We start from the raw sequence: 27,213 nt of genomic DNA, 5'->3' as shown, positions 1-27,213 counted from the left end.
TCAGCGATCATATAAGTTCTACTTTAGATTTTGTGAAAATCGAAAGAATCATGTGAAAAATACTTTTATAAAGATTTTTAAGCTGAATGCATGTACAATTTCATACCCTTTCAATTTCCAGCTAATAAAATGTACATTATTTAGTGGTCAACTGATTGCGTCTATTAAGACTGCCAAGCCCAGCAAACATATTGGTGGCTTTCATTTTATTATGTTTATTAAACTGTGAGACTCTTTTATCAACCACGACATTGTCTTCTGCTTGGTTGTGTATGCAGTTAAAGAAGAAACACGTCAGCTATTGTTTGAGTAGCAATTGTATACAGAATTAATTGAAGACAACCACAAAGATGACTTACTGGCTTTACTCATGGATCTGTAATAAGTAACATTTCTGATAATGTTTGGCATAACACTTCAAGAACCTGGTGAAATTGTTAAAATTCAGAAGCCATGCCACAATCATATTGTATTTGAATTCATATGTGAACTCTTCCCTCAGATGATAATAAACATTTTACACACTATTTCACGTACTTTAAAAAAAAAGAATCTGGGTATGAGAAAAATACACATGTATTTAAAATTTCAGGAACCATGCTATGATCGTATTATATTCAAATTCATAAATGATCTCTTCCCCAAAATGATAATAAATATTTTATACAATAATTCATGTACTTTTTAAAAAATATTTTTTCATGTGCGAATGAATATATGAAATTTTGGGAGCCACACCACAACTGCATTATATTCAAATTTGTGCTATTGCGGGGCGCATTATAGCTGGATTGCCCTGTATTGTCATTGTGGGTGGCAGCATCAACTAAAGTGTTTTCTGCACTACTACAACAGTAAAAATACTGAAAGGAATATAATTAAGTGAAAGGAATATAATTAAGTTGCTTTACTTTATGTTTAGGGAGTGGGGAATGTTTTTTGCATGAAGTTGAATTCCATTTTCCCCAGAGGATAGTGCCCAGGATTGAGATGTGGAAGCTTTACAGTAATCACCTTTTCCACCCATCTGTCTCACCGTAAGTCCAATGGTAGCAGACCGTTTGTTCATTTGCTACTCATTCAGCATGTTCTGTTGCATTTTGGTATGAACATTGTCTCCTAGACTTAGACGTGCCTTGTATGCATTTTGTCTTATTTAGCTCAATAGGCCATAGGGCCTAGAGTGCTTATGGTATGGCCCTGTGTCTGTCATTCATCTGTCAATACTTGCTTGTTACCACTTGGGAGGCCAAACTTTTTAACACATTTTGATCAAACTTGGAATATTTGAATATTTGGTTGATATGGGTAGCAGATGACAAATATTACAGCTCATCTGTTGGACGTGACCAACAATATTTGGCATTTTGGAAGTGCTTATATACATATATATATATATATATATATATATATATATATATATATATATATATATATATATAAACTCATAAACATGTATGTACACACTCAGCATGGACCAGAATGCCATTTTGTGTCTCCAATGGGCAGCTCATTTGAAAGTAAGTCTGTTAGATGTGAGCAGCAGTCAATAAAGAAAAGAAAGGCATTTTTGGTCACCACATATTAACATTTTTCATTAACTACATTTCCTATACAAGTACATTATATTTATTGAGAGGCCAAGAAGAATAATAAACATAAAAGCTTTACATGGATAAGTCTGTATACTCAAAATATATTTAAAATGGAGATTGAAGAATGGTGAAGAATACATTTACCCTTCAAATGACACTATGCTACTCTTTGTCAAGGACCTGGGAAATATACTTGATACCCTTTCTGTTGTGCGTGAATAGATGTTAGAAAACTGTGTGGCCTGGAGATTTGATTTGAAGATTCTTTGTCAAGGACCCGGGAAATATGCTTGATACCCTTTCTGATGTGCATGAATAGATGTTAGGGAACTGTGTGGCCTGGAGATTTGATTTGAAGATTCTTTGTCAAGGACCCGGGAAATATACTTGATACCCTTTCTGCTGTGCATGAATAAATGTTAGGGAACTGTGTGGCCTGGAGATTTGATTTGAAGATTCTTTGTCAAGGACCCGGGAAATATGCTTGATACCCTTTTTGCTGTGCATGAATAGATGTTAGGGAACTGTGTGGCCTGGAGATTTGATTTGAAGATTCTTTGTCAGGGACCCAGGAGATATACTTGATACCCTTTCTGCTGTGCATGAATAGATGTTAAGGAACTGTGTGGCCTGGAGATTTGAATTGAAGATTCTTTGTCAGGGACCCGGGAAATATACTTGATACCCTTTCTGATGTGCATGAACAGATGTTAGGGAACTGTGTGGCCTGGAGATTTGATTTGATGATTCTTTGTCAGGGACCCGGGAAATATACTTGATACCCTTTCTGCTGTGCATGAATAGATGTTAGAAAACTGTGTGGCCTGGAGATTTGATTTGATGATTCTTTGTCAAGGACCCGGGAAATATACTTGATACCCTTTCTGCTGTGCATGAATAGATGTTAAGGAATTGTGTGGCCTGGAGATTTGATTTGAAGATTCTTTGTCAGGGACCCGGGAAATATACTTGATACCCTTTCTGATGTGCATGAATAGATGTTAGGGAACTGTGTGGCCTGGAGATTTGATTTGATGATTCTTTGTCAAGGACCCGGGAAATATACTTGATACCCTTTCTGCTGTGCATGAATAGATGTTAGGGAACTGTGTGGCCTGGAGATTTGATTTGATGATTCTTTGTCAAGGACCCAGGAAATATACTTGATACCCTTTCTGATGTGCATGAATAGATGTTAAGGAATTGTGTGGCCTGGAGATTTGATTTGAAGATTCTTTGTCAGGGACCCGGGAAATATACTTGATACCCTTTCTGATGTGCATGAATAGATGTTAGGGAACTGTGTGGCCTGGAGATTTGATTTGATGATTCTTTGTCAAGGACCCGGGAAATATACTTGATACCCTTTCTGCTGTGCATGAATAGATGTTAGGGAACTGTGTGGCCTGGAGATTTGATTTGATGATTCTTTGTCAAGGACCCAGGAAATATACTTGATACCCTTTCTGATGTGCATGAATAGATGTTAAGGAATTGTGTGGCCTGGAGATTTGATTTGAAGATTCTTTGTCAGGGACCCGGGAAATATACTTGATACCCTTTCTGATGTGCATGAATAGATGTTAGGGAACTGTGTGGCCTGGAGATTTGATTTGATGATTCTTTGTCAAGGACCCGGGAAATATACTTGATACCCTTTCTGCTGTGCATGAATAGATGTTAGGGAACTGTGTGGCCTGGAGATTTGATTTGATGATTCTTTGTCAAGGACCCGGGAAATATACTTGATACCCTTTCTGCTGTGCATGAATAGATGTTAGGGAACTGTGTGGCCTGGAGATTTGATTTGAAGATGATAATTCCAGCAGACAATGAGAGGCTAACCGGACCCTGCTTGAGAAGTGCATTATACTACCATCATGTCGGCTAACATGTAAGAACATAGTAAACAGTGCATTAACAAGGAATTAGATTTCTCACTAATGTATGTTGTCCATTAAAGACCTGGTTAATGTATCAGAGCACTTGCTTTGGACCTCTGCAGTAGGAGGTTTGTTCCTTCTGTCTGACATGTTAATAAGTATGTTGACATCCATCCCTATGTGACTTTAAGTGTCCGTTGGTCTCTGCTTTCTTTCTGAAATGAAGACCAGACAAACCAGTGCTATATAAATGAAAGGGTAAAGAAATTCTAAGTGAATAGCAACCGGCATGGAAACAAAATGTTATTCTCCTTGTCCTGCCAAGTTGGAATGTGTGAAATTGAAAACTTTCAATTACAGAGAAGAAAAAAAATCTTGTCCTATACTCCATTTTTTAGGATCATTTACTTACTTTATGTTGAGGGCAGAACTTTATACAATATTAGATGCATGTTTGGGGAATTTTTCTAATTAAAATTTTTTATTTTTCTAATAAAAAAAGTTTGGTATAAAAAAATAACACTAAGAACAAATTTCTTTGCAGTACCTCAAAAAAAAATTCATAGCTCATGCACAACACCAATATGGAAAGTTTTTTTAAACTTAGCTTTTTCAAGATAGATATTTTGGGATTATTTTAATTAACCTTCTTTCTGTGTAATTTTGTTTAGAAAATACAAAATATTATCTTTTTAGTTATTATTACAGTTTGATATGAAGTTTATTACTCATTTTACTGAAAGAATAATAAAAAAGAACCTTTTTGAAAAATAATTGAATTTATTTTTCTCACTCTGGAAGGTTTGCAGCAGTATTTTAGTTAAACAGATCAATTCTAGGCATTGATTTAACACAAATGTTCCTGTTCTATTTGGATCCATCAATGCTTGTGCAATTTAATAGAAACTGGATGACCTGTCTCACTCAAATTAAAGTCTCGGAAAATTGTTGTCAAGCAGCATTCTCAGTTCGGTGTTGGTATTGATTATTAAAATGGGTATGGGAATTGATTCGATTGAGACAGCTGTGTTATAACAGCTAATGAAAGTTACCACTATCACACTGGCGAGTCATCTAATTGTATTAGCTCTTGATTGATTTAGTTCCATTTACTGTCAAGCCCGTCAAATAGGGATGTTGAAGCTCAAATGATATATATACAATTGTAAGACATCCCTAAGCCTTGAATTGTTCTGTGACTGGAGTAATCATAACTGATGTAAGATGGAAATTAGTCACAGTCTGTGCAGGCATTTTTGGTTTATGTTCATTACAATATTTCTCCTAAGATAGCACTAGCACAATATTCCTCAAATTTTTTGAAAAGAAAAGTCAAGCTTAAGTAGAAATGAAGTAAACTTTGACAAGTTTGTTTATATTGATGCTGGAAATATTGAACTCTAACAATTTTGTCAACTTGGCTTAGTCAACATTAATGGTTTATGTTCCCACTGGCCATTAATTATGTCCTGTTTTTTGACTATGTAATTGAGTATAGCAGATAGCAGAAACTAATCATTAATTCTAACTGGTGGTAGTACCAAGGATACATTATGAACATTACAATTAGGTTAAAATATTCAATCAGCTGCCACTATTACAAACTATCTTTTTTTGTGTGTATTTTAAAACTAAATGAAAAATTGACACAGTAATCACATCAGATGGTTCTAAATTTAAGGGTCAACACCCACAAGATCGGTGACCTCTGTGGTTTGAATACATGTACACTCTGAAGACATTTATGCATGGAGTCCCCTTTACGTTTAAACCGGTTGTTTCAAATTAGCTTTGAAATATTTTGTACTTTTTTATTCTTTAATGAAGTTCTAGAAACTAACAAAAAAATAGTGTTTGAGTGGCAGTTTATTAAATATTTGTATCTGTCATCAGTTACAATAATGTAATCTAGGTCCTGTTAACAGTTACAATTAATTACATTGTATAGTTCATTTGAACTAATATGGCTAAAATAACTGGTGTAAAGACCAATGTGGGAACATAAAGCTTAATTACTGTGATGTATTTGTACTCCAAACATTATATCTAGTTTTGGGGTTATGAGCTTCGTGTTATAAATGTGTAGAGACTAATGCATCAGTGGGCATATGCTAAATGTGTAGAGAATAATGGGTCAGTGGGCATGTTCTAAATGTGTAGAGACTTAATGGGTCAGTGGGCATGTGCTAAATGTGTAGAGAATAATGGGTCAGTGGGCATGTTCTAAATGTGTAGAGAATAATGGCTCAGTGGACACGTTCTAAATGTGTAGAGAATAATGGGTCAGTGGGCATGTTCTAAATGTGTAGAGAATAATGGGTCAGTGGGCATGTTCTAAATGTGTAGAGAATAATGGCTCAGTGGGCATGTTCTAAATGTGTAGAGAATAATGGGTCAGTGGGCATGTTCTAAATGTGTAGAGAATAATGGGTTAGTGGGCATGTTCTAAATGTGTAGAGAATAATGGGTCAGTGGGCATGTTCTAAATGTGTAGAGACTTAATGGGTCAGTGGGCATGTGCTAAATGTGTAGAGACTAATGCATCAGTGGGCATATGCTAAATGTGTAGAGAATAATGGGTTAGTGGGCATGTTCTAAATGTATAGAGAATAATGGGTCAGTGGGCATGTCCTAAATGTGTAGAGAATAATGGCTCAGTGGACACGTTCTAAATGTGTAGAGAATAATGGGTCAGTGGGCATGTTCTAAATGTGTAGAGAATAATGGGTTAGTGGGCATGTTCTAAATGTGTAGAGAATAATGACTCAGTGGACACATTCTAAATGTGTAGAGAATAATGGGTTTCTGTGCATGTTCTAAATGTGTAGAGAATAATGGGTCTCTGTGCATGTTCTAAAAGTGTAGAAAATAATGGGTCAGTGGGCATGTTCTAAATGTGTAGAGAATAATGGGTCTCTGTGCATGTTCTAAATGTGTAAAGAATAATGGGTCAGTGGGCATGTTCTAAATGTGTAGAGAATAATGGGTCTCTGCATGTTATAAATTTGTTGAGAATAATGGGTCTCTGTGCATGTTCTAAATGTGTAGAGAATAATGGGTCACTGGGCATGCCTTATATACTTTTTCACAAATTTGAGGAGCTCTTGCCATTTGATAGAACCCCACAAACCTAAAATTCACTAAAATGGCCTTTGATTGTAACTGAACTTGTAATTGAAATGAGGCCTGTGGTTGTAGCACTCATCAGAAAATTAGAAATTTCTAAGGATACATTGATACCTAAAGAAAACAAAGATTTGCACAAAAGGCAGTGTCTGTCTATAAAAAAACACATTTGGAGACATTGTTTATTTTGACCTTTCTATAAAGAACCCTGTTTAATGTCAATAGAGTACAGAGATTTTTCCCTCATGTTGTTATTGTTGTTTTTATGAGGTTTAACGTCATTTTTCAACATACATGGCGACCCATATAACTGGTGGAGGCAGAAACTGGGAAAATTCCATGAAGAACCACTGACCCACAGGAAGCCACTGGCAAGATTTCTCATGTACCATATAGACCATGCTCGAGACCTGAACCCATGCAGACAGTGGTGAGATCTCTCATATGTTCGCGCACTGGCTTCCAATTACAATACATCTTGTGCAATGCAGTATTTTTTGTTATTTGAATGTATACAATTTTTTTCTGTCAAATATTGATTTGATACAAGGTAAAATTATGTGATTGACTTGGTGGCATGATAAATAATTCAGAAAATTGAAGACTGAATGGAAGAGCATTTGATTAAGAGTTTTTGTAATTATAAATGGTCCTTGTTTTCTTTTGCAATTTATTTTTTTACACCTTTAGTTCTAATGTTTTTACTATGTTGGAATGTAACATGAATTTGTTTGTTAAATGATTGACAATATAAGAAATGTACTTGTTATCTTTGTCAGTCATAGTATGAGAAATTTGGGCCTTTTGCAGAAAGAAAAATAAAGCAATACAAAATATATATATGTGATAATTTCTTCTCTGCTAATTCTTTAAGTGAAAACAAATGTGTTTCTGGTCAGCTGACTCCTGTTTCTCATTGCCAACCCTAGTACTTGTTTCCTCCATAATCAAAGAAAAACAACTGCAAAAATCTTTATAAATATGAATAATGTTTAAAAGAAATTTAAAAAAATAAACCAATCTGCCTACCCTAATTTTAATACCAGTGCAGTTGGAAACATATGGGGGTGGTGTGGGGGGCTTAAATTAATGAAATCTTGATGAAAAAGAAATAAAGTAAAAACCTCCATTTCAGATAGCCTTCATTACTGTATGCTAGGAGTGAAATATATAAAAGTATTTGTGAACTAGTTTCAATATTTTTTCATAACTGCATTTTCACATATGAAAAATATTACCTTGTGAAGATACATGATTTCATATTATGCTTGATTGTGTGTCGAGACAATTTTTACATGATGCAACAAAAATGACCACTTTGTGAGCTAGAACAAATAAATAGGAACTGCATTACCTTTTGGACATGGAATTTATTTTTTGCTGAACAAATTCTGTTTCATTATAACCATTGATGAACCACTGACCCATGGGAAACTACTGGCAAGCTTTCTCACATGCCCACGTTAGTTGAGTGGAGACTTGAATTTGGTTGTGATTTGTAAAGGTGAGCACCTTAGACTGTCATCTTTGGCCCTAGACTAGGACCAAACTCGTGTGGATGGCTTGTACATGTTATAAAAAGAAGCCTTTTGATTTTGGGGATGAAAGATCAAAGGTTAAGGCATCTCGGAAAGAAGAGAAGTGACTTCCAAACAAGAATTTATGTTCTCGACCATTTACTGTCTCTTATATTTGGGTGACTGCAAGTGCAGCAGGGTAAGAAAGAAGCCTGCTCATTTTTACCTGTGGGGATGTGAATGACATGCTAAATGACAAAACAAATTGCCAACATTTATAAAAATTTGGGGAGGGCATTATTTTCATGGATCTCATACAAATCTAGTAGATTTCTCAAAAGATTTATTTTTTGCCTTTCAGGAAATGTTTTCTTAGGGAATGGAAAAGACAGCCTTACCAAAATGTAACTTCACTCACAAGAAATTTAAAAAGCAAGCTACAGTAAATTTAGAGGACTGCTACATGGATTTGCGGTCATCCAGGTCAGGATTTGTACCTCTATTAACCTTTTATTTTTTAATCCCATTGTTATTTAATAAATTCTCTTTGTCTTCAGTTGCACTTCGTTGATATAAAATTTGATATCAATTGTTATCATTATGGTGAATTGAGTTGTACCTCATTTATCTTGAAGATTACTTAGTGCTTTCAGTTCGAGACGGGAAAATTGGTATTGATTTTAGACTTGAAAGTTACGGAAACATAAGAAGGGTCAGTACTGTCAGTGACTGAGTTTCTGAAAACTTGAGCACCAGTTTGATTTTTGCCTTTTAGCTTGAACAGGAATAAACATCTTTTAACAAAGAAAGCAACTTAGCATGCACCCATCTAAGATGCTGTGATTCTGATATGCTGGCATATAGTGAGCTGGCAGATCAGGGTCCTTCTGTTCTTCTAAATTATTGATCAGGTAATATTTTGCATGTGAGCTGTCTAGAGTACTCAAAGGTGCATTATGTTTTGTCAGTTCATCTAATGTTGTTAGCTCGAAAATATCTGCATGATCGGCATAGTTTCAACCAAATGTTAATGAGATGTTTTGGCATCACGGTCATTCAGTATTTTGTCATAAGCTAAAAGAAATATTAAATTTACTTTTCTCACCACAACCACACCCATTCATTTTTAGAAGAGATAATATTAGAGAACTGCTCAAAGATTGCCTATATTGCATCCCCCAAAAATTAGCACTCCCACAATTTGCAGAAACTTGGGGGTATTATCAATAAAATTACATGACCAATTTGGACAATAGGTCACAGAAAGGGGCATCAGGGCCTTTACATTTTGCACAGATGATACATATCATCAATTAAATATGATTGATTTTGCCTAACAATGGCAAAACCTTGTAAATAAATTGTTTCTTGAGAACCAATTGATGAATTTTAACTCAGAGTTTATCCTAGCATTTTGGTCTTTGGAAACAGGTATTGTTACTAGAAATTTTGAAACCCTGTTGATTACTACTTCATTGAACATATTTACAATGTACAGCCAAATTTGGTTGGAAGTATTGTAGAATTGCTTTTTTGATGCCACTTTAACAACTCAACATGATCAAAATTGCTAATCTTATTATCCAGTCCTTTTATGACTGAACAGAAGCTGAACAATTTTGCTTCAACTTTGTAAAGATGATTTTGATCCAGTTACTGATGCATATTCTATTATCGTAATGACCTTTTTTGTCCCAAGATTTATATGCGTTTTAAAAAATACGGCATTTTTGGTGTCCCAACACTTAAAGATGTTTTAAAAAAGACAAAATTGGCAAGATTGCCACACTGCGCCAGTGACTAGCTTTTGTTCGTTTACTACATCAATCAACTTATAAACTACTATGATTGTTTTTATGCTGTTATTTTGCATGTGCATATTTTCCAATTTTTCCAACATGAAATAAAATAAAGGTTAAAAAAAAACTTCAATAATTCACAGATGCTTACTGTTTACCAGGTGGCCGGGCTATATATAGTGTACACAACAGTACTTAAACGGTGGAAAATGTATATTCTTGTTGATTCCCAAGAAAATTAGATGCATTTTTGTTTTATTCTTCAGTTTTACAAAATCTCATTCTTCCAAATCACATTTAAAAAAGACATCAGTTGATATTTTATTTATTTTGACCCGCATGTTAAAGTGTAGCTGATTTTTCAGCAATATAAGCAATCCACCGAAGTGATGCAAATCATATGAAATGACACAGTTCTTTAATATTTAAGTCGCATAACCAGCAGCCAGTATACATAACTGATCATCATGGATATATTTTAGTTTTGTGTTTTGTTTTACCATAACACAAATTTGTAACTTTCATCACAGTATTCATTTCACCTTTGAATTTGGATTGCTGGCTGTTTTGGCATTTCCTTTGTTTATAATTGGCAGATTTGTCCTTTGTTTTCACACAGAAGACCAGATAATTGTTTAAACTATGAAACTGGTTTGTGGAAAGGTGGATTTTTGTCTGGCAGCAATGCCGATAAACCTTTTGTACTACAACATTAGTCCACACGAACTAACTGTTGTAAAATCTAAAGTGGGTTCAGCAGGATGAGATGCCCAGCATAATAGCAGTACTAAATTGGTTGCCCCCCCCCCCCCCTCCATTTATATTGGACTGACTAACCATTGACTGTCATTGTCAGTTAGTTAAGGTATGAACACTTGTTTGGTTCAGAAACATGTTTACCGCAGCCAAGTAAGCGGGTACTTATTTATGGTCACTTACATCAAAGAAAGCTACGTCCTCATGTTTTATATATTACATTTATTTTAAAAGCATTTTTTCTGAAATTTATTGTATTTTGGAGGGATTATTCAAATTTAGCACAATTGTGTGAGTAATTTTAATCTAAGGGATGTACTTAATTAAGTGCAAGTCAGAATCTTCAACATACATGTGGAGATGCCATGATGTAAACATGCTAACTAAATGCGAGCGGTGAACCAAACGTTATTGTTGTCTGTTCTTGTCATACTGGGAGCACAGTTATAATGAGTTAGGTATTTACATTTTCAAGGCAAATAAAAATGTAATTACTGGTTCATTGATACATTATCCTAATGCAATAATGCTTAAACAAACAATAATAAACTGAAGACAAAAGGGATAGATTACTGATGTAAATGCTTACAGCAACCTGCTAATGTTCAACTCAGAAATAAAGAAACAGAAGAAAATTTAATATATTTATTGACTTTTCAAACAAATGTTGAAGGTGTCCCAAGATTTATAGTACATGAAAAGAATTGCTATAATTTTGTGTCCCAACATTTATTGGTCATACAAAAATTACTTTTGAAAATAATTTAGGGTGTCTCAAGACTTACAGTGTCCCAAGACATAGTCATTACCGTACTGCTTAAAAAAAGAAAGCTTACAGGTAAATTAAAAAGGCGTACAGGTATAAAGTTTATAAAATATTATCTTGGTAATAACTTAAACATGATTGTGTTGGGGTCCACAGATCTTGCTGTATATAGGATACAAAATGTGTTCCCATATGTAATAAGGGTCCTTCATTGATAATATCTCATGCAGTAGTGAATTATCCTTTAGATTTTTTTGATCTTTTTTTTTATAGGGATTTTAATTTTACTATATTTGTTATCAGCCATTCTTCTGTCAAAATAAATCTTGATAGTTTAGTGAAATATTGCATAATACAAATAATAATAAAATAATATCTGACAGATAGCAGAGTGAAATTAAAATGTTGCACACAATTATGAATTTGGAGATGCAGAACTTTGGCACCACAGTGATAAATGTACAGTATATAATCTTGTAATGGTAATAAAATCTGAAACATTTATATTTGCATTGTCCAGACTGTCCTAAATTTGATTTGAATGAAAATGTTGAGGTCTCAGAATTGGAAAATGTGATGCAATAAGCAAACTATGGAATAATTGGAGAATGGTAGATAATCTGGACCAGCAGTCTTGTGTAAGTCTTGTATAATTACTATTTTATGTGTAATTATTTGTACCGTTAGATTTTTTATTCTTTCTTTTGTACCAAGAGCATTAAATTTGGAAGATATGCTTCAGAATCAGCTAAACATGGCATATTGTTCCTATTATTATTTATTCATGCCAGATCATAAAAATTTGTTTGCAAAAGTAAATTAAATTGCCTACTGTTTTTGCTTGAAAAATTTATTTATTCTTTAGCAGCCATATTTATTTTTGTGCTTTTTGGATCAGTTACTTGATCACTTCAGCTAGACTTTTGCTATTCTGTTGACAGTTTACAGTTGTATGACAGAACAATTACAGTTCTCTTCAGTACAGGGTAATGAAGATTGTGTTGAAGTTTGGTTTCCCAAGGATATTTCCTCCCCCTACTCTGTTTACTTTAGTCTATCTGAAAAGACATTGAATATTTACATAGAAATATTACTTATATACAGTTATGATGTATATATATCCATTTCTTTTTCTTTTTTTCTTCTTTTTCATATGCAGTGCATGAAATTTAACATTATTCTTGGCAGTTAAATTTGTTGGTATTGGAACATCTGTGCAGAAAGATGGAGTAAGACTATTAGTGTTAACTATCTGAAGCAAATGTTACATTATTTTTTTATATGCTTATGCTTCTATTTTTATTATGCATACATTGTTCTTTTTTAAAAATAAACTATGCCAAAAATCCTGACAACTTGTTTTCAGTATCATCACAAGTAATGATACATATCTTTTTTTTTTATTTTGATGCTAAAAAATGTAAACTTAACTTTTTCAAAATGATACCTGGTTTTTTAAAATATTAAAGAGCATTACATTTTCGTGTTTGTATCCCTGTCTTCTGTTTATCTGCTTCCCTTACGAGGGATATTAAATTGATTTAGGAACTCTTATTTGTGATAAATGCAATCACTTGTATTGTTGTGGATAGCATCTAGTAATGACAAGATAGGAAAAGGCAATAATTAAATTGTCTTATAAATTTTTGATGCAAAATGTTATTTTTACATCAGTAATTGGTTCACACTAATGTTTTGACTGTATTAGGAGTCCTCACCAAAACACAGTGTAGTTACATAATACTGTTCTAATCATTTCATTATACTCTCAGAAATTTAATGGCTACATCTTTTTCTCCAAAGATTATCAATCATAACTCAAAACTTGTTTTCATAAAAGCTTTTCCTTAAAAAGGGTAAAGATGCAAACAGACATTGTTGGGAGATCCGAAGATTTGTGTCTTCCAGTGAATGTAATTAAGTACAGAGGCAATAGGACTGAAAGTCTGTAATTGTATGGCAAATGATTTCCCAGTCATATGAGGCTCACAGCATGCAAATCAAGTTTCCTGAGAGTATTCTATCAGTTGCTATCCTTCTCATTACATTTATGTGATGCAGATAGTCAAGCCCCTAATTGACTTAGGACTGAATTATTGACAACTAAATCACACTGGTTTTATCTGCTTGTTTTCCCTTGTAGCCAGGAAGTTGCACTGTTGGCAGATAACTGTCCTCTTGGAAAAGATTAGAAGTATCCCAAAACTGTTTATCCTACATTAAGGTAAGATTTTCCAATATTTACATAGTTTTCTGTTATCAGTTGCAGTGTCTATTTACCACAGGTGTATTAAACTGCTGAGAACAAAAAAGTACCTTTGCAAACCAAATGTAAGAAAAAGATGTAATGTTGCATATTTAGCAAAGGTTATTAGCAAAAACATGCAGTTAATATGTTTGCACACTACATCTTATGTGAAAACCAATTACACCATTAAGTGTATATACATTCAACTCTTGTGAGTCTGGCAACAGTTTTATCTATAATCAATTTTGTACTGGATGAATATAAACACAGTTAACAATTTAAGCAGTTCAAAATACAAAATGTGTGTATTGGCCATTACTAGTACTTATAAACTAATACAGTTTTTCAAAAATCGAGGGAGGGATACATATCTATTGCTGTGAAAATAGAGGTGCTGACCTGTCAGATATTTGATGATACATCTGTATTGGAGGAGCTAAAAACTAAAGTGTTTCCAGTGTTAGAAGTCGACCTTAAAATCAAAAATTTAATTTTGACCTTAGAAACCTAAAAAGGTCTAAAAAAGTGGAAGAAAACCTAAATGTTAAAAAAACCGCTAAAAATTTGAAAAAATTATGAATGGCTATATGCCGGCTTCCACATAAGTGCTTTTTTTAATACTTTTTTTTGTTAGGCTAGACTAGTGGTTGAGAAAGCAAACAAATTTTTTAGCACTTTCTAGTAATTGTTTTTTAATTAGTTATTAATTTTCACTTTTATTTTCATTTTATTTAGAAACAAAATTAAAGCATACTTTATTAATTATTTGATAAATAGTATGCTCACCATGAAGATAATCCTATAACCTGTTTGTGTCTTGGACAGCAAAATAAATGTAAAACCTTGAAAAAACTGAAAAAAATCCCTAAAATTTTAAAGTTGAATTTCACTTCTAACCCATTACTTAAAATGTACATGAAAAAGCAATGGCAAGCTTTTGTAGGGTCAAGATGACTTCCAGTAAAGAAAAAAATAAGAGTTAAATTACACTTCTGATCCGGTAATGTGTATTCTGGATATGAATGGAATATGGATAAAATTCTAGAAAGCAAACTTTTGTAACTTTTGGCTGGGTTATTTCAAAAGAAATGTTTTCAGACCACCAACAGAAATTGAGCTCACAAGGTGGCCCTATTTGCTGTAATGGAATTATTATTGCACGTGTTGATTATCTTTCATGTTTTCCTCTTGTTCAGTTGAGTATAGTGAAATCCTGCCTTAGTAGAGACCACATATCTAGGGCATATGTTCATAAAGGACATTTTCCATGGAAATATATAGGACACCTGTCAATTTAGATGAGATTTGGTTATCCCTTGAGTGTCTTTTATAGATGGGTTGCACTGTATTAGCTGATTGTTGATTGCTTGCACTTTGATTAAGAAAGAAGCCTATTGATTTTGGTGAGAAAAGGTCAAAAATCATGGTTAATGTGACTGAAAGAAAAATGTATTCCCCACACTAACTTTATTTGTACATCTCAGACCCAAACTAAAATTTGTGGATGGCATTTAGCTGATTTTGGGATTAAATGGCAATGGTCACTGGGGCTGACAAATTTAAAATTGGTTTCTGCACAACCATGTGCTTTCACAAGAGTAGGTGCATTGTTTGCACATAGGGTGAGAGAGAAGTCTATTGATTTGAGGTTACTGAGACTGAAGGAATTAACAGTGGGCTTCCACATAGTAACTTTCATTCTACATCACAATTCTGGAACTAAACTTTGTGGAAGGTGTGCCCTTGGAGTAAGGTACAGAGGCTATTGATGATGGTCACTGTGACTGTAAATAAGGTTTCTGCACCATAACCATGTAACAAGATAACAGGATTGGATTTCAGATTTATAACAGAACACTTTTGATGGTGATACAAATACAGTGTTTAATGATGAATGACTTGAATGAGAAAAGAATTATGATTAATATGTGCGTGTATAAGATCTAAATATTGGACAAACTAACATAATCCGCAAGAACCTTATAATGCAACAAATGAAAATACAAATAAATGACCTTACACAGTACAAGTACAAGGGTGAATGATTCACTAATTTCACATGATAAAAAAATGAGATAGTAAAAATGAATTCACTCAAAAGTGAAAAATGAGGTATTTTACTCAGTAAAATAATGAAATCAAAGGGACAGATATACAAAATATCTTTTACAATCTCAAAAGACTGGGTATTACAAACCCCCAAATTAGCCCACGGCTAAAAGATTACATGTATGGAGTTGCACAATCTTTCACCAGCACGCTTGGCAACTAATCACACTGGTCAATCATGCAGTCAGTATTCCAGGTAGTCACTGACCACCATTCAGTTCCTTGGTCAATCAAGCAATCAGCACCCACCAATTGGTCATCAATGCTCGATCACCTGCTACTCAACCAGTAACGCTGTTCACTCAGCTTTATGGCTGCTATGGTTCAGCTTTACAGCTGCTATGGTTAACTTATGTGGTTAGCTCTGCAGCTGGTACCACATCGACTCTGATCAGCTGAAAACACATCTAACACGTGTACTATGCATGCATGGGCATATACAATAAAACGTAATGACATTATATATGATAAGCTATACAGATTACATTATCAGCACAATAATTACAAAACAATAAACAGGTTAAGAAGTGAACCTGCCCATGCCCAATAAGAATCCTATGGTACTAAGTGTTTCTTAAAAAGGCAACTTTATATTGCTAATATAAATCTCTTGCTAAGTCACAAACAAGAATAGAAGATATTTGCATTATACCATGTAAGCCAAAGCTACATAGAAAATATACAAAAATAGATGTGGTAGTACAATAGTTATAACATGTACACAATAAATAAATAAATAACTCGCATACCTCTACAGCTGAAGATGTGCAAGTCCTTAAGTAGACTGCTCACTGACAAGACATTCCGTAATGTGAAGATCTTAGGCTTAGGGTGAGGCATTTATACACAGACAATGCAGCCATTCATCGTCTGTGCACTTGAAGCATTCAGTTTTTCCCATCGAAAGCACTTTGAATGTGGGGCATGGGATGGACCTAATTCACTGTTTTAAAATATTGTACAATATACATAAATCACCCTTGGGTATTGTTGTGCACAAAAAATGAAAGCCAGGTACATGTTTTTAATAAATAAAGGGATTTATATAATTCTGTGACACTGCTAGTACCATTTTTATGTTATGACTTGGCCATTGTTTGAACCCACGAGCTCCCGCATCTAAGGCGAATGCTCTAACTGCTTAGGCCACCAGAATTGTCCTGATTTTAATTGTCTTTGCAGTCATGTATCTCTCCATCATAACGCTTACATTTCTGTTGGTTTCCCCAACAGACTGCTTTTTACAGTAAAAACAATACACATATTTTGCATATCATATTAATATATTGTTTAATGAATTTCTGTTCATTTTTAAGATTTTTACTGTGTCTGAATAATTGGAAAATCACACAGCTTATGTTAGATTAATTAGCAAATCAAACAGCTTACATACATTAAATTCAGACATAAAACAACCAGATTCGTTCATATTAGGTAGTTTGAATATGGCTAAAAAGTCCCTTATGTTCTTATTTTTAGTTTTAAGCTGTTAACAAAGTGCAGGTTATAAATGCTTCAGGAAATTCCTGTTGGCAATTGCTAATTTTTCTGTAGCAGTGCAGAGACTCAGCTTCTATTTAAAGTAATTATTTCTGATGCTTTGTTCTGAATATTTGTTTTTTTAATGCCCAAAGTTTAATTTTCATAAGTTCCTGATCTTTTAATCCCGTTCTCCGAGTCCTGCAAGATGCAGTGAATAAGTGTCATGAATGACTTGTTCAGTATTCTAAATCTAGCGAAATTAAACAATCCTTCTTGGATGAAAAAATATGCCTTGGATGAAAACTTTTGATGTATTAGTTGGATAGTGTCCGTTTCTTTGAAATATCCCATATTATCCAGATTTTTTCCCTTTGCAGAGTTATTTCCCTGTTACATTGCTACACTAAGAAGTCTACAGTTTGCTTACTGATTTTAATTTTAATTGATGAGTTGTTATATATTCAGTTAAGAAAATCTTTTGGTTGAATCTTTTTCTGAATAGACTAAAATAAAGCAAATATCATCAATAAACCTAACATGGGAAAATTTGCAGTTTCATAATCCAGTCATTTTGGATCCAGATTACCAAGCATCAGCAAAACCATGATCAAACTTGATGTTAAAATAACAGCTTCCCATATCTGCTGTAACCATAATAGTTTTTAGGAGGTTTAATTTTCTCCCTGTTTTTCCAGAAAATTATTTATTTATATATTTAATGATTTTTTTTTTCTTTATTAGCCAAAGAGTTTAAATACAGATTTGTTCATTTGGCAATATGCACAGTCCAGCTTGAAAGAATGGGCTTACATGGCAGAATTTTCAATTGTATAGTCAATATTCCACAGGTCTCTGAATTTTTTGAAAAATATAAATACTGGTCTTGAATTATTAGGAATAATATAGTAAGAGTCTCTCTGCCTTCACACAGTTTTCCAAATTCATGTTGAACTTCCAAAACTAAACCATAAATTGGTTTTGGAACAGATTGATAATATTACAAATCATTTCATTGTCACATCATCTGCTTTCAGCATGTACTGTACTCAGTCTATGACAGTGGTGACATTTCCCTTATCTACCTCTGTAATAAAGCAGTCAAAAGTTTAGTAAACATATAATTTATTGATCAAATCTGAGATTTTGGAGATAAAAGAAATGGGTCCTGTGTTCATCAAAAGGAAAGTTCCAGAAAGTAAGTTAACAGCTGAGAGATTTGTGCCAGAACATCCCTAAATTTCCAAAGATCTGCAGAGATGATCTTAAACCACTCATTTGCCTATCATTAATTACAGTTACTCTTTGGAAATTTGTTTGCAGCACTAATTGGCTAAATGTGTGAGTACTGTATCTTGGCACCAGGAAAAGATTTGATGTTTCTGAGGTGGCATTTGTTTTGCTGAACACTTGTTAAATTTGAAGTGTAAATTAGATATATCGGTAAGTAATAAGTAGGTAGATGTAGAGTTGTATATTTAAATTTTCCCAAAATAGTACCATGGCATTTGGTTGTGACATTTAAAGCCATGTTAATTAACTATATTGATTCAAGAGTGTAGTTGCACATTGATTATTAATCGTAAATAATTTTAGTTTTTAATAAATTAATTGATGGCATTTACGAATTGACATTTACTATATGACTCTGTGGTTGACTTAAGTTGTGTGGTCAGGTTTCTGTTATAGTTGAGTGTTGATGGTAGTTTACACCCTAACACAACACAGTAAAGAAGAGGTGTTAGAAAAGCTTAGTGAAAAGATGCTATATCTCCCAGTATAGAAGTGCTAACAGGTTTTGTGGTTCCTAATAAAAAAAAAAGTAAGAAAGGGATGGATATTAACAATGAAAGGAGGGTGGAAGAGCAGGTCAAGTGGTTGAATATTTGTTTGATAATCATATTTTGGAATAATTGTCAATAAACAGCTTTTCTAATGAAGTTTACTTTTCAGTATAAATAACTTTTATTTTAAATTTATCCAATCTTTGAAAGATCTTTCTCAAAACCTTACTCCAGTTGGTTTCACTTTAAGCAAACATCATTTGTACTAGTTGTTATGGGTAACTATATGATGTAATATTTTATAATATAGATTTTATTTAAGTCATTTGGGTTAATGACATTTTCTTTTAATTCTTTGATTCTGTGGCCGGACTGTACTGTAAGAAGACTACACGTATGTACTTTCTCCATTTATAAATCAAGGTTATTGACAAGTTCATGTCAACAACTGATTCTGTCAAATTATGCCACAAAATGGTTAAATGGAGTTATTGTCAGCATCATATACAGTGTGACCCTGCTATGACATGGCAGTTAGGAGCCATAGAAACTGACTGTGTTATAGACCAAAATTTTTTATAAGCAAACAAGTCAGTTAGCATAAGAAAATGATGCATGTACCCCAAAAAATGTGCGGGGGGGTAGGTAATAAATGCAGGTGGTAAAATACATGCTTCATCAGCACAGTTACCATCTTAAATCGATGCATGTTAAATGAGAAATACACCTGTCATGAAAACAGAGAAGGCATATATATACGTTATCTTTATCTTTACTTTATTGAGAGAACAACAGATTGGTACATATATGTGAATACTGTTTATATATACATGTCTAATATATAGCATGAATCGAGTATCAACAGCGTGTACTCACCCGCGAATCTCATCATATACATTGAATCCACAATAAAAGTGATTCCATCGAAAATATGCATGCACACAGATTTAAAATAGTCAATAATTTTGTCACAGGTCATATTGGTCTGAATTCAGTGGAAAAACATAGCACAATCACATAATGTTGTTGTTGTGGGGTTTAACGCCATTTTTCAGCACACGATAGGCTATGCATGGCGGCCAGTATTAATGGTGGAGGAAGAACCCTGGAAAACTCCGGGAAGAACCACCGACCCACAAGAAGCTACTGGCAAGCTTTCTCACATACCCACATTGGCGAATCCTACACTCGAACCCACATAGACAGAGGTGAGATGGCAGTGATCCGTAATGGAGAGCGCTTTAGACCACTCGGCCACTTGGGGCCCCATCACATAATGAATAACGAAGCACATTTATTTTTCAGTATGTCCATAGTCGGTAAAAGTCAGTTTGCATTTTAAACCGTCATTGGTAGTGTTCATAAGCATAAACTTTTTCCCTGCAAAAAGAAAACTTTTACAGCACAGTTAATGTGTTCCAGTCATGTTGGAAAATGCAAAAATCCATCAGATTCCGTTACTTTTTATTTAAGTTTGGTACTGACTACCTTTGAAGAAAAGTTCTTTGTTTTTATTGAAGATTGTAGTCGGCTGTCTTTGATGAAAGGTGCATGCGTTATTGAAGTTACCACTAAAGGATAGCTTTAGAGAACCAAACAAATGCCTATTTCTTATTGTGGCGGCAACATTAAATAATTGTATTGTGTGATTGAAACTGATATTTTTCCATCTGTTTAGTATGATTTCATAACAATCGGTGCTTCAAAGGTAATCATTTCCTTTGAAATTTCAGCAAACTATTTTATCTGGGTACATTTGTAAAAAGGAATTGGCCATCACTTGGTCTATTCCAGTTACTTTTCCTCCCTGCCTATTGATGAAACCAATAAGTAAGATGTGTTTTGTTTTTTGTTTTTTTTGTTAAATATGTGGTAGCAGCATGATGCTTTCTTCCACGCATGTATCAGAAATTTAACAAAGGGTCAACAGATGATAGGGATGCAGGTGTTCTGGTCTGATGACAAGGATTATTACAGAAAATGTGAGTGTTTTGAAGGATTTAATTCTGAGTGAAAAGAAGAGGAATTTTACTTACCATCCACATACAAATGTCAGTCTAAGTAAATATATTAATTACTAGCAAGCGGCTGAAAATCCAACATAAGATAGATTACGAGATGATGCCTCATCCGGTTGATCTCCATTACCAGAAATGTCAACAACAAAAATGCGGATATCTCACAACATACAGTACTCATGCTAGATGTCAAGATAAGCGGATTATGATATAACAATGCACTGTTTAGATGGTTTGTCAACATGGACAAAGAAATTGTTTATGAAACAATAGATAAATTTCAGTACATTTTTTTTTCCAGTGTGCGACTTCTTTTCATGGGGCCTCTGAATTTCTCCACTACTAACCAATGTTTGTATATACAAGCTTAAACAGCCAACAGTGTCACCAATAAAAAAATCGCCAGATGGTGAAGCCCTCCATGATCCCAGATTATTTTTTTTACATGTTATTTTTCATACTTTTAAGAAGATAAAACTACCTTTTCATACATGAAAAAATACATATAAAATTTCAGGATCCACGCCTTCATTGTCTTTGTTTATTCATACATGATCTCTTTCCCAAAATGATAAAAAAATTTTATTTACATTTTTGTTATTCCTACTTTTAAGAAAGAAATTCTTTTTTCATGTACAAGAGAAACACATGTATATGAAATTTTGGGTTCTACACCACGACCATGTTATATCCAAATTTGTGTTATAACGGAGCGTGCTATAGTGGGGTCACGCTGTAATTCTAAGAGAATATCTGTACTCTAGAGATGTTGCGCATGCCCTAGCTGCTGTTTAGCTCAATAATAAAATAAAAATGTCAAGTGCTGACTGTTAAAGATATTTCATAATGCAGAATATTTTAAATACCTGGAATCTTTCTAGTGATTTAGAATTGTTAATTTGATGTGTATATAGTGGTTATATAAAGGACTGAAATACATAGTGTTTCATTTTTCAGTTATGGTTCAGTCTTGTTAGAGTGTTTAGAGGATTCAGATTCATTTCTTGAACATTGAAATTGCAGAGTGGTAAACCATTTATTTTAAACAAACTGTGCTTGGTGGATTATTGTGAAAACATTCAAGAAAACAGAGTTTGTTGGGATGCTGAGAAACATTCAAGAACATGGATTTTTACTAATTTCCATGGGATACTGTGAAACTTTCAAGAACATTTGTGATATTCTACTTACACTGGATTGAACTTGAAGTAAAATCTGTTGTATATTAGAATGGTTATTCTCTGCAGTGTTAGAAAATAAGTAGACTTTAACATTGATTAAAAATACACCTCTCTCTCGATAACTCGTGCACAACGTGGTCCAAAAAGATAGACCACACTATAAGCAAGGGCATGAGTTACTGAGGGACCTCACCCTAAAAATCTGCTAGACATCCAGAAAACTGCTTGGTTAAGGGTTTGGGGTAGGAACTGGGCTGTTTAATGACTGAATCCTCATTTTATAATTGTGCTTAGAATAATTTCCAATAATTATCTGGTAAAGATGCTCTTTATTCATAGAATTTTTTTTTTTTTTAAATGGCATCCAGCAAGCAATGCATATCAGATGAAAGGGAAAATAAGCCTCCTGAAAAGTGTTAATAATCAACACAGGAAAAATAAAATGGAATATTCAGATTTTTGTGAATAAAAGCTGGAAGGGACACAGTTACGTTTAATGGACATCACATGCCGATTTGAGTATGACTTGTGGTGGGAAATATGATTGCTGACGTCATGTGAAATGGAAACAGAATTTCCAGGAATTATGTCACGTTGAGAGACAGCAAGAAGCCACTGAGCTGCATAGGGTTTGGAACTAAAATTTGTGCACTGTACTAGTGGTAAATAAAGTCTACACGTACTTTACAAACTTTCAAGTTGAACATGATGTTTACCCTTGCTGCATGTTCCGAATACCAAACTTTTAATTATGTTTTCTAGCTTTACAGTGACATTTTGTTACACCTTACTGAAAACTGGTCAAACTTATGGAAAAGAATCAACTGCCTTACTGAGATGGACTCGTCACGGTTGGCAGGTCTGCAGGATAGCCAAGCATCTGCTGCAAAATGGCATTAAAACACACAAGACAAGACAAGACAAATTGTGACAAGAAAAAACAGACAAGACAGTCAATTAGGCAATTGAAATGAGTTGACTTGACACTAGTTTGACAGTTAGCTCTTATGCAGGTAGAATTTGCTTGCCTTTTATTGCTTTCATTCTGCCCCCTTGTATTGATTTGATACCAAAAATAACTGATGCCATATTCCGATGCAGGTCAGCTATTAGTTAATTATAACAAGCAACCAAAAGTTTGATAAGTCAGAGATGAAAACAGTCATTATTTAATTAGGCTTCCATGGAAATACTTGCAGACACCAATGTGTTGATTGATTGACATTTTTCACATTTCAGTACAAGAGTGCACATTATAATTACATTGAAATGCAAATTAAAAGTTAAAACTGAAACATGAATTTCATTTGACAAGATTTATTTAATTGGTATTTATTTCCCAAGGTATTGTCACTAGTATTCATTACTGACATTTTAATCGATTGTTATTTCATCATATAGTTATACTATTGTAAATATTATTGTCACTAAAAGTTATGAATTTTATATTTTGGTGTCAACATATGAGCACTATCCACTGTTTTTGACATAAAAACAAGTGATATACCAAGGTTTCATTTACCAATTCTGATCAAATTTCTTCACATTAAACAAATAGGGGCCATATCTTATGGTATTTTCTAGAAGAAGAAAAAAAGGGATCCGCACCTGACCTCTTATTCTGTTTACAGAAGATACTCATTGAACAACAGTATTTTGTACTGAAATATTTTGAAATACTGAAATATGTTTTGAAGTGAAAGGTCCTTTATAACATATGTCCTCTGTATAGAGCTTTCTGCTAAGGCAAGTTTCACTATGTTTTTAAAAAAGAGTATTATGTACCACTGCCTTCATAAGCAAAAACAATCTTTTAAATGATCATGGAAAAGATTGTAGCTCTTTGTCAAATAATGCAAAAATATTGTTTCTCACTTGTCCAGGACCAGTAGAACCCTGCACTGTCCAAGCATTGTTCCAACAAATCCATACATTGGAGGCTTGGTTTCAGGTTATGCTGACTTAAGGCAAACATTTGACAAAGATCAAGCTTAAACTGGTGCTCCTCATATTGCATGCTAAATTTGCAGATTTCTGGTAGTGTGTTACAATACCAGTCTCTTGCTATTGAACAACTGACTCCTGCTTGTATCAGTACACTTTTATGACTCCTTTCCAGACATTTACACGATTCGCAGCACATGTTATTCAGCTTACAGTAACAACTAAGAAATATTAAAGATCTGGCAGGCTGTTGCTATTAATATATAAGACAGGTCTGCAGCCAAAAGAGATTTGTCCTGGATCTTGAACCATTGTAACTTTTAGGCCCCAGTCAAGTGTATTTTTCATAAAACTGTTCAAGGTTGAAATTATTGGGCAGAAAAACAATAAGTATAACTTTTTTCATCCAAAAGTCAAATTGTTGTTGTATATGAGCAGTTTCCATTTCACCACTAATTTGTATTTTGACCTTTTGTCCATTTTCTGTCCTTATTGTCTATCTGTTGCCAGAAGTTTGTTTATTGCTGCTAATACACTATTAGAAGGAATGTCATGAAACTTTAAAAAATACATTCATCCCAAGGTTTAGATGGTCCATAATGAAAATCGTGCCACTCTGTCTAGCTGTCATGGTAGCCATCTGGAATTTTGCTACCACTCAGAATCAATGTCATATCAACAATGGGTCTTCACTAAAAGATGTATTATGTCTTGCTAGTTGTTAGTCTTAAGTGAAATTGCTGTCACTAAATGGACATCTAGTGTTGTTATTCCTATGACACCGGAATGGAGGACCCACAGTAGCTCCATTGTAGAGTGTCATACTCATAATGAATACGTTGTAGGTTGGATGCCCACCAAAACCAGTCTGGATTAGCTGCCTCATGTTTTCTTTGGGCAAGGCACTTTGCTCCCATTTCCTCAGCATGATAACAGCCAAAAATGGTTCAAAAGTGCCATTAAAACCAAGAAAACAAAAGCAAACTCTTGGTTGGATGTTTATATCAATATACGGTAATGTTTCTCTAGAAAACTTTTTACGATGTCGTGTTGGTCTTTGATGAAAGTGGTGCTGATCTGACATCAGATGTTTCCACAGCAGCAGCCATCTTGAAATCCTTGCTATTGGAAATCCTGATGAGCAGAAAGTCATACCAGTATGGTGTTTTAACTGGAAAACTTCTTATGGTGACATGTCGGTCTTAAATAAAAATAGTTTTGTTTTGAAATCCAATATGGTTGCCACACCTGTCACCTTGAAAGTCTTATCACTATTTCTCTTAAATCAAAAGCCATATTAACATTCAGTTTTCACCAGAAAACATCTAAGATGTCTTGTTGGTACTAATTGAAAATGGTACCCATCTGATAAACAGTATGGCTGCCAAGGCAGCCATCTTGATAATCTTATTTTTGTGACTCCACATAAATTGTTGGGGATATTGACATGGGATTTTCATGAGAATAATTGTGATACCTAGTTGGTCCATATGCAAATAGTGCTGATCTTACCAGAAGATGGCTGCCACAATAAACATACTGAAAATCTTATTTTCCTGAATGGTTGGTCAAATCAACATAGAGTTTTCAACAACAGTTGTTTTTAGGTGTCAAATTTGTTCTAAATGAAAATGATGCTAATCTTACCACCAGTATGACTGCTACAGTGGCTAATTTGAAAATAGTAAAGCTCAAAAATGTGAGTTTCAATTTCCAGCAGTTAAAAAGAAGAAATGGTCTTGTCTTAAATTTTTGGATATTCCTTTCAGGTAATAGAGCACCAGTCCCTTCAAAGTACTCTTGCTAGTGTCCTTGTTATCATTTCTTTTTGTCAAAATTTTTACTGTTTCTATTCTTCACATTTGACAGGTACATACCCCATTTTACCTTAAACTGTGACATTTTGAAACATTCTTTATTTGAATAAATATAATGCCATATTAGAAGTTCTTCCCACTTTATTTCAATTGGGCCTATTGACTCTACCTTACATTCTTGAGGGAGGAATTATGGCCACTGATTGAGAGCATTCTGGTAGAAATCAACTTAATCATTGATTGCATATCTGGCTATTAATGTCAATATCTCATTGCTGTATTTGACTGCAAAAGCTGTAATCACTTTGTCTTGGAACTGAGGCCTGATTTCAAAAGTCTCTCTATGTAGAAAATCAATAAGACATTTCACCATTGTGATGATCATGGATGGTAATGGACATATAGAAACAGCTATTTGTCTCCTTATGGCATTTGACAAGCATCACTTTTTTAGGATTATCTCCCTTGATTGGCACCTTGTGACTTTGTGAATATCACAGCAGATTGCTTAGAGTGATTTGAAATAGACAACCGTGTGATGCAAAGATTGCTGTTTAACAGAGCTTAGAAAGCTGTACTTGAAATAAGAGACCATGATTGCTGTTATAGTTACTTGCAAGTGTTAAATACTGCTGTTCATTAATATGCTTTTCTTATTAAAAACATGTACATTTTTGGGATTAATGATCCACCCCTTTAATTTTCGATATGGTATGGCCCTCTGTCCATTGTATGTCGTCAGTCATGTTTGTCCATCAACAATACCATTTTACAAGTCTCAAATCCACATTTCTGATCTGATTTTGGTCATGTTGGAATATGGGCGTATATTAAAAATCTTCTACAAGTTTAATAATGATCACGATTCATGGATATTAATGAGGTGGTCTTGTATCGGATTGGTTGTGCTTGTTACCACTTTAAAGACTGTATTTCTGTTCTGTATTTGATCTGACTTGGAATATATGCTTATATCATTAAGATCTTGGATGAGTTCGATGAGTGAGATCTAAGCATTTGAAGGAGGTGGTCTTATATCTGATTGGCTGAGGGTGTTACCCTGTTAAAGGCTGTATTTCTGATCTGAGCTTGTTCAAACTTGAATATTGGCATATGTCATCAAGATGGGCAGAAAGAATGTGTTTGATATGGTGTAGGATTATGTCAAGGCCATATCAAATTAGTTCTTTC

At 34.0% G+C, this 27,213-nt stretch overlaps 1 long non-coding RNA gene across 1 annotated transcript; it reads left to right on the top strand.

Annotated features, from left to right (window-relative positions):
• Positions 1 to 6,312: 6,312 nt before the first annotated feature.
• Positions 6,313 to 13,666, top strand: LOC149803409 (uncharacterized). The gene is made up of 3 exons (XR_016419959.1): positions 6,313 to 7,034; positions 8,483 to 8,604; positions 13,586 to 13,666. It is a non-coding gene; the product is annotated as an uncharacterized LOC149803409 (long non-coding RNA).
• The last annotated feature ends 13,547 nt before the right edge of the window (positions 13,667 to 27,213 follow it).

Source organism: Sinohyriopsis cumingii, chromosome 3 (assembly GCF_028554795.1).
Source record: "Sinohyriopsis cumingii isolate HCF-2022 chromosome 3, ASM2855479v2, whole genome shotgun sequence".
Taxonomy (NCBI): domain Eukaryota; kingdom Metazoa; phylum Mollusca; class Bivalvia; order Unionida; family Unionidae; genus Sinohyriopsis; species Sinohyriopsis cumingii.
This window is presented reverse-complemented; position numbering and strand designations above follow the sequence as displayed.